Source organism: Bubalus bubalis, chromosome 9 (genome assembly GCF_019923935.1).
Source record: "Bubalus bubalis isolate 160015118507 breed Murrah chromosome 9, NDDB_SH_1, whole genome shotgun sequence".
In the NCBI taxonomy this organism is placed as follows: domain Eukaryota; kingdom Metazoa; phylum Chordata; class Mammalia; order Artiodactyla; family Bovidae; genus Bubalus; species Bubalus bubalis.
Window position 1 is genome coordinate 33416763 of NC_059165.1, and position 17654 is coordinate 33434416.

Genomic DNA, 17654 nt, shown 5'->3' on the forward strand with positions numbered 1-17654 from the left:
ACAACAAATTTTTATATTTTTATAAATATTCTCAAACCTGGAACAATTTTAATAAAATTAAATTAGCAGTTAAAGAATTTCAGTTTCAAATATTACATGACACTGATTCATCAAACGACCATTGTGGAAAAAAAAATGTAATCTAACAAATTAAAGCTCTTTTCCTATGGGGAGCCTGAGAGAACTATAATTAGGAGGATTAAAAGTTATGATTTTTAAACTATGAGATATAATTGAAAATAATGTAATTATTAAGTAAAATTAAGAGAACAAGTTTCTTTCTTTTCCTTTAACTTCAGTCTAGTTTGTCCTTGTCCCAAAGCTATTGGTATTAGAGAGGGAAAAAGGAAAAGACAAGAAAAGAGATTCATTCTTTCCATGAAGATCAGAATCTGTACAGCACAGCAGTATTCAAAGATCACAGAGCCCTGCTTCTGACTTCTGTGAAAAACCACCAGCTTATTTTTTTTTTTTTTAATATACTGCCAGTTGCAGAGGGATATTTTTGTAAATAGTTAAATTAATATAAAAATTATCATACATGAATACTGCAACAATGTTAACATGCTTTATATAAAAGCTTCCGAATAGATACTCTTAATTTTGATATCATCTCATTGCAGATCAGCAATAAGCAGTTATTAGATTGGCATCAGTTAACAGGTCACATTTGAATAGGGAATATGAATATTTGGGACTTCCCTGGTGGCTCAGATAGTAAAGAATCTGCCTGTAATGCAGGAGACCTGGGTTTGATCCCTGGGTTGGGAAGATTCCCTGAAGAAGGGAATGGCAGTATCCTCCATATTCTTGCCTAGAGACTTCCATGGACAGAAGAGCCTGGCGGGCTACAGTCCATGGGGTTGCAAAGAGTTGGACACAACTGAACAATAATGCTTTCACTTTATGGTTATTTAAAAAATTTAAGAAATAACTTCTACTAATAAAGGCTGCATGTTTCATAATCAATTTTTAAAATCCTCTTTGGGTGGGGACTTCTACCACTGAAAAAATAAATCAATTGATGTTGACATATACAATGACAATATCACAAAAAGTAACACAACATTTTATTGCTCACAAAACTCTATGACAATTATAAAAAAGTGATTGCCTGACTCTCATCTATTTTGTAGTTGGACACATGATCTTGAAGAGGCTAAAATAGTTTTCTGAACTTGAAAGTAAATTTTTGATAATTTATCAGAGTCCCTGGAATTTTTTGTATTCTTTGTTCTAGACCAGTAACCCGTAAGCTGAGTATGGTGTTCTACAAAATTTCTGTCAGCTTCTACCCAGAGCTTCCATCTTCTGTCCATGCAGTTAAATGAATGTCATCCAGAGGAAAGTTTACCACTGAAAAAAAAGTGTTTAGTTTCAACTTTTCAAACTAAATCAATACTAATAAAAATGTTCTTAAATTTAAAACAAAAGATAAGTTATTGAGATTTTTTTCTCTTGATTATATGGCTCTCTATAGTTTGGATGTTCATATTAAGTCAATGAATTTTTTAGAATTATTATTACTATTTCATTATCATTTCCAATTTTTTTAAAAAAACATGAACTATGTACTGAGATCTTTCAACAGACATTTGTTTTTGATCAAATATAATCTGAATATTGAAAAAGACAGAATATTTGTTTAAACTATAAAATGCCTTTAAAAGATTCTCAGAGTTTACTTTAATAAAATATTTCTTATACCTGGTATCAGAAAAGGAATTCCTCTTACATTAAAACAAAATCCACAATAGGAGAGTTTCAAAATGTAGACTATTAAAAGGCAGCCCTCTTTACATCAGTGAGAGAACTAGTGAGCTGACCAACAGGTCCCAAGGGAGTTGAAATCATACCATAAATATCACAATGCTCACTTTCCATTATGCATTGCATTTGTTCATTCATTTCAACACTACACAGGGAAGCAGATGCCAAAGAACATAGAACATTGACCAAAGAGAACTCTCAGATGTGACCAGGGGGTATGCCTTTAAATTATCAGTGTCATTTCCATGAAAATGATGACATTTGGTTGAATGACTTAATTCTTATGAGTAAAATCAGTGGATCTTGACCATTAGGACACATAGGTAGCACACATATATGATTAGCACACATATATGATTAATTATTTCATGTCTCAGGTATGTTGAAAAGCAAGTTCCAAAGGGAAAAGATATTTTACTATTTAAGATCAGGAGGGACTTCCTTGGTGAGCCAGTGACTAAGACACTGAACTCTCAACACAAAGGGCCCGGGTTCAATCCCTGGTCAAGGAATTCGATCCCACATGTGCAACCAAGACATTGCATGCCTCAACTAAAAGATCTGGCATGTCACAAGGAAGATGAAAGATCCCATGTGCCACAACTAAGACCCAGCACAGCCAAAAAGACATTAAAAAAGAAGAAAAAAAAATTCAAACTGGAAAAGAAAACATATCACAATAGGTGCATAAAGAAAACCATTTGACATCATTTAAAACCTATTCATAATAAAAATGTTTAGTAAATTTGGAATAGAAGGCAACTTCATTAATGTCATGGATGGAATCTCAGACACACGGATAGTAATATCAGTATCAATAATTAAAGGCAGAAATGTTTCCTTAACAGAAAGTTGCAAATATATTAGATTTCACCATTACTGTTCAAATTTGCCCTGGAAATTTTAGCCAATACCATAAGGCAATAAAAATGACTAAAGGGCATGCATTTTAGTATACTAGCCATGAGTATTTAGAAATCAAAATTTAATTAATACCATTTACAGTATTACATAAGAGAGTTGGGTTCCATCTCTGGGTTGGAAGATCCCCTTGGACGAGGGCATAGCAATCCTCTCCAGTATTCTTGCCTGGAGAATCCCCATGAGCAGAGGAGCCTGGTGGGCTACACAGTTCATGGGGTCACAAAGAGTAAGACATAACTGAGGCAAAATAGCACAAAGTCCTTAAAAAATGCATTGTCCAAAGTGACATACTGATGTTAGCAAATGGTTTTTCAAAGAAATGTCATATTTTTGCCGAAAACTGAATTAATGAACACTAGAGAAGTTATCTGTAACAAGTAGAAATATCTGATTTTCTTAAACTTCCACATAGATACTTTTAAAGAAAAGAGCTGATGTTAAGGAACCCAAATTCTCAGCACTTACTCTGAAATGTTTCAGTATTCTATATTTCTTCACACACAGCTGAGACTGATTTCTTTTCTTCTCTATTCCTTCCTACTCTCACATCTACTTGGCATTTAGTGACTGAAGCATCTAAAACAGGATATGCAGCGGGTATTTGTTTGGGTGAAGATAAGAGCATCATGATCTAGAAGCCCTCAGCCTCATGGTCCAATTATGTGGTTGGCTTTATCTAGCCAATAAACTAAGTTTTGCCTTGGCCTAGAAATAATAAATGGGAAATGAACCCATTATCCACTCTCTCAAATTTAAAGACAGTATAACATACCTGACAAACTCAGTTTTAAAACCAATCAATAGCATGCCTTCTTAGAAGAAATAGACCAATAATGAGAAATCTATACAAATTAAGAGGCATACTTAGACACTGTGTGCTTAGTCGCTCAGTCGTGTCCACCTCTTTGTGACCCCATGAACTGTAGCCCTCCAGGTTCCTCCGTCCATGGGGATTCTGCAGGCAAGAATATTGGAGTGGGTTTCCATGCCTTCCTCCAGGGCATCTTCCCAACCCAGGGATCAAACTCAGGTCTCCCAAATTGCAGGTGGATTCTTTACCATCTGAGCCACCAGGGAAGCCCTATTTAAGCTTAAATCAAAGACAACTGTACAAGAATAATTTTTTGAATGTATGGGATAACTACAGCAAAACCGGAAAACATCTAAACCTGATCATTGTTATTTTCTGAAGCACATGTTTTATTTGTATATATATACTCAAATATAAGAATAGTTTAATCCCTCATTAGTTTAGAGCTACATGGAAAAATGCACATGCAGTCTCAAGTATTATTATGGTCATGATGAAATAGAAACTGCCATTACTTATTGTATTATTTATCTTATTGGACTCCAAAATCACTGTGAATGGTCACTGCAGCCGTGAAATTAAAGGGTGCTTGCTCCTTGGAAGAAAAGCTAAGACTAACCTACACAGCATATTAAAAAGAAGAGATAATCATTTTTCCAACAAAGGTCCATATAGTTAAAGTTATGGTTTTTCCAGTAGTCATGTACAGATGTGGAAGTTGTATCATAAAGAATACTGAGCACTGAAGAACTGATGCTCTCAAACTGTGGTGCTGGAGAGACTCTTGAGAGGCCCTTGGACAGCAAGGAGATCAAACCAGTCAATTCTAAAGGAAATCAACCCTGAATATTCATTGGAAGAACTGATCCTGAAGCTGAAGCTCTAATACTTTGGTCACCTGATACAAATAGCTGACTCATCAGAAAAGTCCCTGATGCTGGGGAAGATTAAAGGCAGAAGGAGAAGAGGGCATCAGAGGATGAGATGGCTGGATGGCATCACTGATGCAATGGACATGAACTTGGGCAAACTTAAGACGGTGAGGGATAGCAAGGCCTGGTATGCTGCAATCCATGCGTCACAAAGAGTCAAACATGAACGTGCAACTAAACGAGAACAATAACACAGTAAATATATCTTGCGGAGACATATTATTTAAATTCACTGCTACTTGACTACTGTTTGTGTAGAGGTAAGCACTTGTAAATTGTACAAGAAAGATCTTCATGACTCAGATAATCACAATGGTGTGATCATTCACCTAGAGCCTGACACCCTGGAATGTGAAATCAAGTGGGCCTTAGGAAGCATCACTACGACCAAAGCTAGTGGAGGTGATGGAATTCCAGTTGAGCTATTCCAAATCCTGGAAGATGATGCTGTGAAAGTGCTGCATTCAATATGCCAGCAAATTTGGAAAACTCAGCAGTGGCCACAGGACTGGAAAAGGTCAGTTTTCATTCCAATCCCAAAGAAAGGCAATGCCAAAGAATACTCAAACTACCGCACATTTGCACTCATCTCACACGCTAGTAAAGTAATGCTTAAAATTCTCCATCCAGGCTTCAGCAATACATGAACCATGAACTTCCAGATGGTCAAGCTGGTTTTAGAAAAGGCAGAGGAACCAGAGATCAAATTGCCAACATCCTCTGGATCATGGGAAAAGCAAGAGAGTTCCAGAAAAGCATCTATTTCTGCTTTATTGACTATGTCAAAGCCTTTGACTGTGTGGATCACAATCAACTGTGGAAAATTCTGAAAGAGATGGGAATACCAGAGCACCTGACCTGCCCCCTGAGAAACATGTATGCAGGTCAGGAAGCAACAGTTAAAACTGGACATGGAAAAACAGACTGGTTCCAAATAGGAAAAGGAGTACATCAAGGCTGTATATTGTCACTCTGCTTATTTAACTTACATGCAGAGTACATCATGAGAAACGCTGGGCTGAAGAAAGCACAAGCTGGAATCAAGATGGCTGGGAGAAATATAAATAATCTCAGATATGCAGATGATACCACCCTTATGGCAGAAAGTGAAGAAGAACTAAAAAGCCTCTTGATGAAAGTGAAAGAGGAGAGTGAAAAAGTTGGTTTAAAGCTCAACATTCAGAAAACAGAGATCATGGCATCTGGTCCCATCACTTCATGGGAAATAGATGGGAAAACAGCAGAAACAGCGCCAGACTTTATTTTTGGAGGCTCCAAAATCACTGCAGATGGTGACTGCAGCCATGAAATTAAAAGACGCTTACTCCTTGGAAGGAAAGTTATGACCAACCTAGACAGCATGTTAAAAAGCAGAGACATTACTTTGCCAAAAAAGGCCGATCTAGTCAAGGCTATGGTTTTTCCGGTGGTCATGTATGGATGTGAAAGTTGGACTATGAAGAAAGCTGAGCACCAAGAATTGATGCTTTTGAACTGTGGTGTTGGAGAAGACTCTTGAGAGTCCCTTTGGACTGCAAGAAGATCCAACGAGTTCATCCTAAAGAAGAACAGTCCTGGGTGTTCATTGGAAGGACTGAGGTTGAAGCTGAAACTTCAATACTTAGGCCACCTGATGCAAAGAGCTGACTCATCTGAAAGACTGTGATGGTGGGAAAGACTGAGGACAGGAGAAGAAGGGGACGACAAAGGATGAGATGGTTGAATGGCATCACTGATTCAATGGACATGGGTTTGGGTGGAGTCTGGGATTTGGTGATGGACAGGGAGGCCTGGCATGCTGTGGATCATGGAGTCACAAAGAGTCAGACATGACTGAGCCACTGAACTGAACTGGACTGAAGCACTTATAAATGCAGAATGCAACAGACCAACTGCATATTTCTAAAACAGCCAGTAGCTGGTTGATTTTTTTTGTAAGAGAATCATTGTATTTGATTACATACAACTTTAAAGTATAGCGCATACAAAATCCATTTAGATCCGTATATCTCAGACTTACTCTGAAGCCATCATCATGAAGGGGTCTGTAAAAAGAAAAAGCAGCAGCAAAGGAGATTAAGAAAAGCATCCAGTGAAAGAGAAAGAAAACCAGGAGAAAATGGTGGACTATGAGTTAAGGATGGAAGCTTTTCAAAGGCAATCAGAAGATAAATGTGAAATGCAGCTTCTGGGTAAAATGTGAGATGAAATAACTGAATAAAATATTGTGGAGAGGACTGGGGATCTTGACAAGATAATTTGATGGAGTTGAGGGAGATAACCTGATTGATGGGAATTCAAGGGAATATAGAGAACATCAATTTTTTTGATGAGTTTTGCTATAAAGCAGAAAGAAATGAAGTAATTGTTAAAAAGGCATGTGCGGTCAAGAGAAGGTTATTTTAGAAAGAAACAATTGAATATTCATCTGATAGTGAAAAAGATTTGATTGAGGGTGTGAAAATATAAATATTAAATAGTTTAAAAATGTTAATCTCATACAAACATAGTTATTATCAGTTCTTTATTTAACTAAATAATGAGAGAACCTGAACAATGGTAAAGAAGATTCAGTAAAAGGTGAGCTTGGAAAAAAAAGTATATGTGGTAAAATTGTAAAGTATAAAATATATGGGATAAGACTGCAAAAGTACACACAAAACAGATTGATATCTTATAGTAATTAAACTATAATCTTTGGCATCATTTTCCCCCTATTGGATAGAATTGTTTTTTCTAGATTAAAATAATTTAAAATTTATCAATTTCTTGCAAATTAACCTCAAACTTTATAAGTGTGGGACCATAATCAATAGTAAAGAGTACATCAAACAAAATTATATCATTTTTAATAATCTATTTTAAAATGCACTAAAGATCAGTAAATGGATGGATACTGGGGTAAAAAGACTGGTTCATATTTAAATAAACAAGTATAAGTGAAGTGAAGTGAAGTCTTTCAGTCATGTCCGACTCTTTGCAACCCCGTAGACTGCAGCCCATCAGGCTCCTCCATCCATGGGATTCTCCAGGCAAGAATACTGGAGTGGGTTGCCATTTCCTTCTCCAGAGAAATAAACAAGTATAGTAAAATATTAATTATAGGATTTTGGTTATAAATGTATTGTTTAACACTGTAAAATTATTCTAATTTGCAATATGCTTCATGTGAAGTGAAGTAAAAGTGTTAGTTGCCCAGTTGTGTCCAACATTTTGGGACCCCATGGGCACTATAGCCTGCCAAGTTCCTCTATCCCTGGAATTCTCCAGGCAAGAATTCTGGAGTGGGTTGCCGTTCCCTTCTTCAGGGGATCTTCTTGACCCAGAGATTGAACCGAGTCTCCTGCATTGCAGGCAGATTCTTTACCATCTGAGACACAAGGGTTTTTTAGAAAAATGCATTCTCAGGTGTAAGATGAGTCTTAAAATACTCTAGTGTAATTTTGGGAAAGCACAAAATAATATTACCTTATTTCCAAGTTTGTGTTAATTTTTCTTAACACTGAAGAATGATAAAATAGAACAGAGAGGGAAGAATTGCTAAAGTAAAGATCAATATTCACACATGCTAGAGAAGAAGGGATCCTATGCACAACGATGTTGGCCTCAGCTAGGATGGCTGTTCATTCAGAACAGTATTTGGAGAGGGCAGAGTACTGGTGCTAATGAAGTGTATGTGTATTCAGGATCCATGGTGGGTAGTGTTTAATGTCTCTTCTGAATGCTTCTATTGGAAGCAAGGATTGAGATTTGAAAAAAGCAGAGATCTAAAATAGTTGGGAAGGTAGGAAAGCAGAGACTGTGTGTTTCCTGCTGTGTTCAACTGTGCAGGTACAGGTGTGATATAAGCAGCAGGTTGAATTTAACTAGAGTCATAGTTTAGCCAGATGAGTATAATAGAGGACAAATATCTGCGTGGTTCAAAGAAAACAGACTTCAGAGTTTGTTTGGTATTAAGGTTGAGAAAATTATTAATGATAAGAATTTTTTTTAACCTAGAAAAAGCTAATTCAAGCCAAAATTGAAATGTATGAGTGGAGTAATCCATCTTTTCATTTCAATTATTCAATCTGCATTTCAAAAAAAGATTGTCTGCTTTGTAAAATGAAATAATGGCAATCTTTCTACTTAAAGACACATCTTCTGGGCTGAGCCTATATATATACACTTCACAATAATGTTGATTTTTCTTCTCCATTAACACTGGTAGAAGTATACTAATAAATTTGGTGTAGCAAGCAAAACATAGATAATTACACATTGTTCTAGAGGTATAATATTAAACTCAGAAAACTGAGCTCTTGCAATTAAAGCCACATATACAAATACACATTTAAAATTTAGCCCACAAGTAAGACTAAAACATATCCATAATGGAATATCCTACTGGGTTTTCAGAATATATTTCATGAAACTGCATTTTAAATGACTTTTATCATAAAACTCCAATCAGCTTTTAGTTCAAATCTGAGAAATTACCACTTGTAGTTTTGCCTTACAAAAATCATCCTATAATATAAAGCTAACTCACATTCAAACTTTTCATTTTTAGACATACACATTTAACTCCTTTTTGTTATTTTTTTTAAAATCACTTCAAGCAAAGCTAATGAAAAACTAGTTATGGTTTCTCACCAAACACTGTACTCAGACAAATAGTAATTGTATTGGTCTGTCTTCTGTTTCTCTGAAAAGTTGTGTTCCTCAAATGAATAATTACCTACAGATAATTAAATTTTGCTGATATGCTCTACTCATATCCCTTGTACACAAAAACAGCAGAGCCTGTCTTCTTGGAAATCTATCTTGGTCATATCGGATAAACTTACTGTCCATCACATAACTGGCATCAATCCTTATTCAATTATACAAGAATATAACACTATGTTAAAAGACAAATAAGTTTTAATTTTAATAGCCAACAGCCTGTGAGCCCACGTTCCATTATACATTAAGAAGACTAATTATATTTTTAAAATAATGCACTAATGAAAAATCTTAGGAGTACATAGGCAGCATTGCTCTGTCTGCTATGATCTTAGGAGTTTCCAAACCATTTAGGCCATCATAAACAGAGGACCACTGTCTTTGCTGAAAATAAATCTTTTGAAACACACGAGACGTTAAGACAACACTGCAGTTATCTACAACAACTGACACACTCTGGTGCCAGCCAGCTGTTGGACACACAGGAAATTAGGTGTTGTCATGTCTTGGGCTCTGCTGGGATCTTGTCAGAGATATAATAAAGGGCTTCCTTCCCAGAAGTGTCTGAGGGAGACTGGAGAACATCAGGTCACAGAAATGAGGATGAGAAGGCAATACATTCAGGTATATTCTCAAATTAGGGACTATGAACCTCTTACAGAGTGGTCACCATTGAGTATGTGTGAGTATGCTTGACCTTCAAAAGGATCAAGGATCTCCTTGAACTCCAAAAGTCCAAGACTGCCACATCTCCCTTCCTTGGAGCCGAGAAGGATCCACTCTAGGGTATTCTAGACTCTCTACAAAAATCAGTCCTTTGAAGACCTTTTTGCTTCTCATCATTGAAAGGATACCTACAATATAAAACACTCCAATGAGAACTGAGCCCAGTTAACAATATAACAATACCAGCCAATCTCAGGGATCCTAACATCAAAATAAAAAATAAGGTAAAATCATTATAGTATTCAAGGAAACAAAACTGCTGGACTGTTGGAGGAGCAAGATAAACACCTATTGGCAGCAACAGCATATATGTGTATCCATGTTATACATACATAAGGAGTAATTTAAAAGACTAAAATGTAGCACATACACACACACACACACTCACAACTTCCTCAACCTCCTCATTTTATCCACTTTGATCTTTATATATTTTAATAGCACTATTCAAGTATAAAGAAAGCTGAGCCGCAAAAGAATTGATGATTTTGAACTGTGGTTTTGAAGAAGACTCTTGAGACTCTGTTGGACTGCAAGGAGATCCAACCAGTCCATCCTAGAGGAAATCAGTCCTGAATATTCATTGGAAGGACTGATGTTGAAGCTGAAACTCCAGTACTTCGGATTGTGGTACAGATGCAAAGAACTGACTCATTTGAAAAGATGGTAAAGAATCTGCCTGCAATGCAGAAGACCTGGGTTTGATCCCTGAGTTGGGAAGATCCCCTGGAGAAGGGAACAGCGACCCACTCCAGCAGATGACATCACCCTATGGTAGTAAGCAAAGAGGAAATAAAGATCCTCTTGATGAAAGTGAAAGAGGAGAGTGAAAAAGTTGGCTTAAAACTCAACATTCAAAAACTAAGATCGTGGAATCTGGTTCCATCACTTCATGGCAAATAGATGGAGAATCAATGGAAACGGTGACAATTTTCTTGGGGTCCAACATCACTGCAAATGGTGATTGCAGCCATGAAATTAAATGACGCTTACTCCTTGGAAGGAAAGTTATGACCAGCCTAGACAGCATATTAAAAAGCAGAGACATTGCTTTGACAACAAAGGTCTGTCTAGTCAAAGCTATGGTTTTTCCAGTAGTCATGTATGAATGTGAGAGTTGGACTATAAAGAAAGCTGAGCACTGAAGAATTGATGCTTTTGAACTGTGGTGTTGGAGAAGACTCTAGAGAGTCCCTTGGACTGCAAGGAGATTCAACCAGTCCATCCTAAAGGAGATCAGTCCTGGGTGTTCATTGGAAGGACTGATGTTGAAGCTGAAGCTTCAATATTTTAGCCACCAGATGAGAACTGACTCATTAGAAAAGGCCCTGATGCTGGGAAAGATTGAAGGTGGGAGGAGAAGGGGACGACAGAGGATGAGATGGTTGGATGACATTACAGACTCAATGTACGTGAGTTTGAGTAAACTCCAGGAGTTGGTGATGGACAGAGAGGCCTGGCATGCTGCAGTCCATGGGATCACAAAGAGTCGGGCAACTGAGTGACTGAATTGAATTGAACTGAATAGTTGATGGTCATTACTTTTTAATGATAAGTACTGCTCCATTGTATTTACCATATTTCATTTATTCATTCGTCTATTTAGGGATATCTGGGTCATTTGCAATTTTTGCTTATAAGTTACAAAGTATTTGTAATTATGAACAAGCTTCTCTTAATACAGGAGAAGGCAATGGCACCCCACTCCAGTACTCTTGCCTGGAAAATCCCATGGGCAGAGGAGCCTGGTAGGCTGCAGTCCATGGGGTCGCGAAGAGTTGGACACGACTGAGCGACTTCACTTTCACTTTTCACTTTCATGCTTTGGAGAAGGAAATGGCAACCCACTCCAGTGTTCTTGCCCAGAGAATCCCAGGGACGGGGGAGCCTGGTGGGCTGCCATCTATGGGGTCGCACAGAGTCGGACACGACTGAAGCGACTTAGCAGTAACAGTAGCAGTTCTCTTAATATAGGTGTACAAGTACTGCATAAACACATACTTTCACTTGGGAAAAGAGCAGGGCTGCTGAGTTAAGACGTATGGTGAATGTACACTTAACTTTTAAGGAAACTACCAAACTGTTTTCCATGCGATTACATCATTTTATATTCCACTAAATACATGGGGTTATCAGCTGCTTCATGTCCTTGTCAACATTGGGTATGGTCATTCTAAAACTTTAGACATTTTAATAGGTACTTCATGTTATTTCATTGTCCTTTTAATTTTTATTCCCCTAATGATTAATGAGCATTGATTAATTGAAAATGTCTATTTTCTATTCAAATATCTTCAGTGGTGAAGTATCTGTTCAATATTTATACATATTTAAAAATTTGTTTGATACATTTTTGTTGTTTTCAGAGTATTTTATATATTCTGATACAAGTCCATGCTTGTTGCTTATCTTTTAATTTTCTTTTTTAATGACTAGATATTAATTTTGATTAAGTTCAAATATTAAAAAAAAGAACATTATAAACCAAGCTTTTCTTTTTAACAAGAAAAGACCAACCTTTTCTTGTTATACCAAATATACATATTTGCCTAAACAGAGGCCATAAAAACTTTCTCTTGTATTTTTCAACTTTAAATTGTATAATTTTAGCTCTTATGTTTATGATTCATTCTGAGTGAATGTATGCATATGGTTCACTCTTGCCATTTCCTGTTTGACCACTTCCAGTTTACCTTGATTCATGTACCTAACATTCCAGGTTCCTATGCAATTTTTTTTACAGCATTGGACTTTACTTTCGCCTCCAGACACATCCTCAACTGGGCATTGTTTCTGCTTTGGCTCAGACTCTTCACACCTTCTGGAGCTATTTCTCCGCTCTTCTCTTGTAGCATATTGGACACCTACTAACCTAGGGAGTTGATCCTTCAGTGTCATATCTTTTTGCGTTTTTATACTGTTAATGGAGTTCACAAGGCAAGAATGCTGAAGCTTTGCCATTCCCTTCTCCAGTGGGACACATTTATTCAGAACTCTCCACAATGACCCGTCCGTCTTGGGTGGCCCTACATGACATGGCTCATAATTTTATTGAGTTAGACAAGATCATATGTTTGTTAGTTTTCTGTGATTGTGCTTTTCATTCTCCCTGCCCTCTGATGGATTAGGTTAAGAGGCTTGTGGAAACATCCTGATGGGAGGGACTGGCTGTGGGAAAAACTGGGTCTTCCTCTAGTGGGCAAGGCTAAGTTTAGTAAATCTTTAATTCAACCTCCTGCCGATGTGTGGGTCTGTGTTTCCTCCCTGTAGTTTTGCCTGAGGCCACACTATAGTAGAGATAATGGTGACCGACTCCAAATGGACTTACGCCAGCACGCTGTGCCTGCCAGGCCTGCTGCAGTCAGTGCCCCAGACCCCATGGCAGGCCATTGTTGACCCAATCTGTTGCCAAAGATTCTCAAGCACACACAGGTAAGTCTGGCTCAGTCTCTTGAGGGGTAACTGCTTCTTTCTCCTGGGTCCTGGTACATACAAGTTTGTATTTGTGCTTTTCAAGGATGTCTGTTTCCCCAGTTCTATGGAAGTTCTGTGGTCAAATCCCTTTGACCTTCAAAGTCAATTTTCCTGGGGGTTCATAGTCCCTTTGTCAGATCCCCAGGTTGGCAAAACTTTTGTGGAGCCTAGAACTTTCACAACAGTGTGAGAACTTCTTTGGTATAATTGTTCTCCAGTTTGTGGATCAACCGCCCAGTGGCGCTATAGTGGGGGTAATGGCAACCTTCTCCAAGAGGACTTATGCTATACACTGCACCGCTGAGGACTGCTGATGCCAGAGCCCCTGTTCCTGCAACAGGGTACTGCTGACTTTTACCTCTAAAGGAGATCCACAGTCAAAGGCAGGTCTGGCTTAGTCTCTTGGGGACATCACTGCTCCTTCTCCTGGATCCTGGTGAGCAAAAGGATTTGTTTGCACCCTCTTAGCATCTCTGGAAGTATGAGGTTTGATTTTAAATGCGATCACATTTTTTGCAGCTACCACCCTGCTGCAGCTACTCTTTTGCCCTTGGATGCAGGTTGATCTTTTTTGGTGGGTTCCTCAGCAGCTACTTGCAATTTTGGTGTTCTCGCAGGAGAACATTCTTCTACTCCACCATCGTGGATATGCAAGTCAAGAAGCCACAGTTAAAACCAGACATGGAACAATGGACTAGTTCAAAATTGAGAAAGGAGTATATCAAGGCTGTATATTGCCATCCTGCTTATTTAACTTATATGCAGAGTACATCATGTGAAATGCTGGGCTGGATGAAGCATAAGCTGGAATCAAGATTTCCAGGAGAAATATCAATAACTTCAGATATGCAGAAGACACCACCCTTATGGCAGAAAGTGAAGAGGAACTAAAGAGCCTCCTGATGAGGGTGAAAGAGGAGAGTGAAAAAGCTTGCTTAAAACTCAACATTCAGAAAACGAAGATCATGGCATCTGGTCCCATCACTTCATGGCAAATAAATGGGGAAACAATGGAAATAGTGACAAACTTTATTTTCTTGGGTTCCCAAATCACTGTGAATGGTGAAAGCAGCCATGAAATTAAAAGACCATTGCTCCTTGGAAGGAAAGCTATGACAATCCTAAACAGGCTATTAAAAAGCAGAGACATCACTTTTCCAATGAAGCTCCATACAGTCAAAGCCATGGTTTTTCCAGTAGTCATGTATGAATGTGAGAATTGGACCATAAAGAAGATTGAGCACCAAAGAACAGATGTTTTTAAACTGTGGTGTTGAAGAAAACTCTTGAGAGTCCCTTGGCCTGCAAAGAGATCAAACCAGTCAATCTTAAAGGAAATCCACCCTGAATTTTAATTGGAATGACTTATGCTGAAGCTAAAGCTCCAATACTTTGGCCATCTGAGGCAAAGAGCTGACTCTTTGCAAAATACCCTGATACTGGGAAAGATTGAAGGCAGGAGGAGAAGGGGATGAAAGAGGACGAGATCGCTGGATAACATCACTGACTCAATGGGCATAAGTTTGAGCAAACTCCAAGCGGCAGTGAAGGGCAGAGAAGCCAGGTGTGCTGCAGTCCATGGGGTAACAAAGAGTCAGACACAACTGAGTGAGTGAACAACAGCAATGTATATGGTACAAGTTTGAATTGAAATGCTTTTTTTTTTTTTTTTTTTGGTTGAGCAGAACTTTTTAAAAGGATGATCCTTTCTTCCATGAATTGCCTTTGCATTTTTGACATAAATCTATTGAACACGTAAGTAAGGGTCTATTTCTGGACTCTCTATCCTCTTTCATTAAACTGTTTATCTTGTAACTAACACAGCCTTTTTCAAGGAAACTTTAAAATAAACTTGAACTGTGAATCCTCCAGCATCATTCTGTTTCAAAGTTGCTCTGCCTAAGTCATTTGTATTTCCATATAAATTTTATAAATTACATGCCAATTTCATGTAAACTCTGCTTGAATGTTGATCAGGGTTGGAATGAATCTATATATAATTTCAGGAGTAACTGACTTCTGAAACACTGTAGAATCTCTCATTCATTAATACAATATATCACTCCATTCATTTAATTCCTCCCAGCACTCTTTTATAAATTTGGTCTACAAGTCTTACATATTTGGTCATATTTAGCCCTAAATATTTTATGTTTTTATGTTATCACCAAATAAAATAAGAATTATACTCTTAGGTATCTACCCAAGAAAATTAAAAATACATGCTTACATAAAGGCTGTATGTGACTGCTCACAGTAACATCATTCACAGTAGCCAAAAAGTGGAAACAGCCCTAACAATCGCACACTGATGAATACGTAAATACATTATGGTATATCCATACAATATAATACTATTTGTTAATAAAATGAGTAAGTTGCTAATACTTATTACTACATTGATAAGCGACAAAAGCATTTCACTAAGTAAACTGAGCGGGTCACAAACTACTTAATATTATATGATTCCACTTACATCAGATGGTCAGAATAAACAAATCTATAGAGAAAGATTAGTGGGGCTGGAAGCAAATTAAGGGTCAGATACTAACAGATTATTGGCACAAGAGATCTTTTGATGTGATGGAAATATTTTAAAATTGAATTGTGGTGGTAGTGTACAACTCTGTTAATTTACTAAAAAGCATTTAACTGTGTATCGAAAATGAATGAAATAAATGGTTCATAAAGTATATCTCATTAAAGCTATCTAAAAGAGTATATATAAAATAAATACAGAAAACAGAATGTATACCAAATGTTAGACTATATTAGGGTAACAGTAATTTTCTTAAGTGCAATAATTATATTATGTTTTGAATAAAAAATACTTATTTTCAAGATATCCATGAGATGAAGTATTATGATGTCTGCCACTTTCTTTCAAGTGGTCCCCTTTTTCTATATATAATATATATTGCACATATGTACAATGCAAGAAATACAGATATTAAGCAAGTATGGTCAAATGTTCATAGCTGTTGAATATAGGTAGAAATTATGCATGTGTTCATTGTACTAGTGCTCAAGTCCAATTGAAAAATTTTATTTAAAACTTTGGAAAATGTGTTGGATCATATCATTAGATGCTTGAAAGGGCTCAGATCAAATTCAGCAGCCATTCTTTGTGACAGTGGAAATAGAGGGAAACGGCTTTAATATTAAAAAAGAAAAAAGACCAATTACTCCAAACCTTCAGCAAATATGATTCAAAGTGCCAAGACACTAATCTTCTCTTATTTTAAATCAGATACTAAAGAGTGATGCCTGTTAGTGCAGTTTTTACTTAATATTGTATCAAAAATTTTCATAAATGCAACAGACAGAAAGTTAATAACTGGAAAATATGTTAAGTTCTTTATTTTGGGCTGATAACCCAACGGAATCTAGTGAAAGTGACTAGATTTAATAAGAAATTTTGTAATATGGCTGGATAAAAGTCAAATGTAAGAGCATAGATTTTCTCTACTCCTGTAATAAGTGTAATAAACCAAAGAGAAAGAGACCTCATTTACAGTCATAAGAAAAATTTAATTCATATGAATATGTGTAAAGGAATATATTATGGAAAATTATATATAAATATATCATAAAATGTCAATTCTTCCACATTTAATATAAAAGTTAATTGCAATTCTAATCAGAACACCAAAGAAAGATGATTTGTGTGAAGAACTGGATAAAATAACTTTACATTTCAAATGAAAGAACAGTGAGGGAGAAAAATACCAGCAACAATATATGCTATAAAGTCACTGTGATCAAAACAATATGGTATTAGTATAGAAAATTACATATAGGATCAGAACTGAGTAGCTAATCTAGAAGTATACCCCTGTGTACGGATGTGTATGTGCCACGGTAAAGGCTGCCATTTAATGGGAAGCTGTCTCAGTAAAATAGTGCTAGCAAAGCTACTAATTCTTCTGGAAAAAAATCCCCAGATACTCACATTTATAAAATTAAATATTATAGATATATTAAAATCAAATTCAAATAATATAAAACATAACGCTCTTTGAAAGTAATCAAGACTGTGTGTACAATCACGGGTTATCTCATGGTTCATAGAATATGAGTGATTTCTGGAATTTCAAAAGCCACAAAATAACTAGAGCCCAGTATGGAAATATAAAGATCAAAAATGTTAATTGACCAAAACTGTGATTAAAAAAGCTCATAAATAGAAAAAATGTAAACTCAGAGCCCACTGTTACTATCTGTGATACACAAAGACATCTTGGCTATTGACAAGCTGACCACAAATATTCATTTGAAATATGGAGAATATAAATAGATATTTCACAGGA

At 36.7% G+C, this 17654-nt stretch overlaps 1 long non-coding RNA gene across 1 annotated transcript in view; it reads right to left on the bottom strand.

The window, feature by feature from the left end:
* Positions 1-1052: 1052 nt before the first annotated feature.
* The window catches only part of LOC123335009, a 69583-nt gene continuing 52981 nt past the window's right edge, over positions 1053-17654 (bottom strand). Inside the window, exon 3 of the long non-coding RNA XR_006553222.2 lies at positions 1053-1356. This is a non-coding gene — a long non-coding RNA (uncharacterized LOC123335009). The remainder of the gene's footprint in view (positions 1357-17654) is intronic.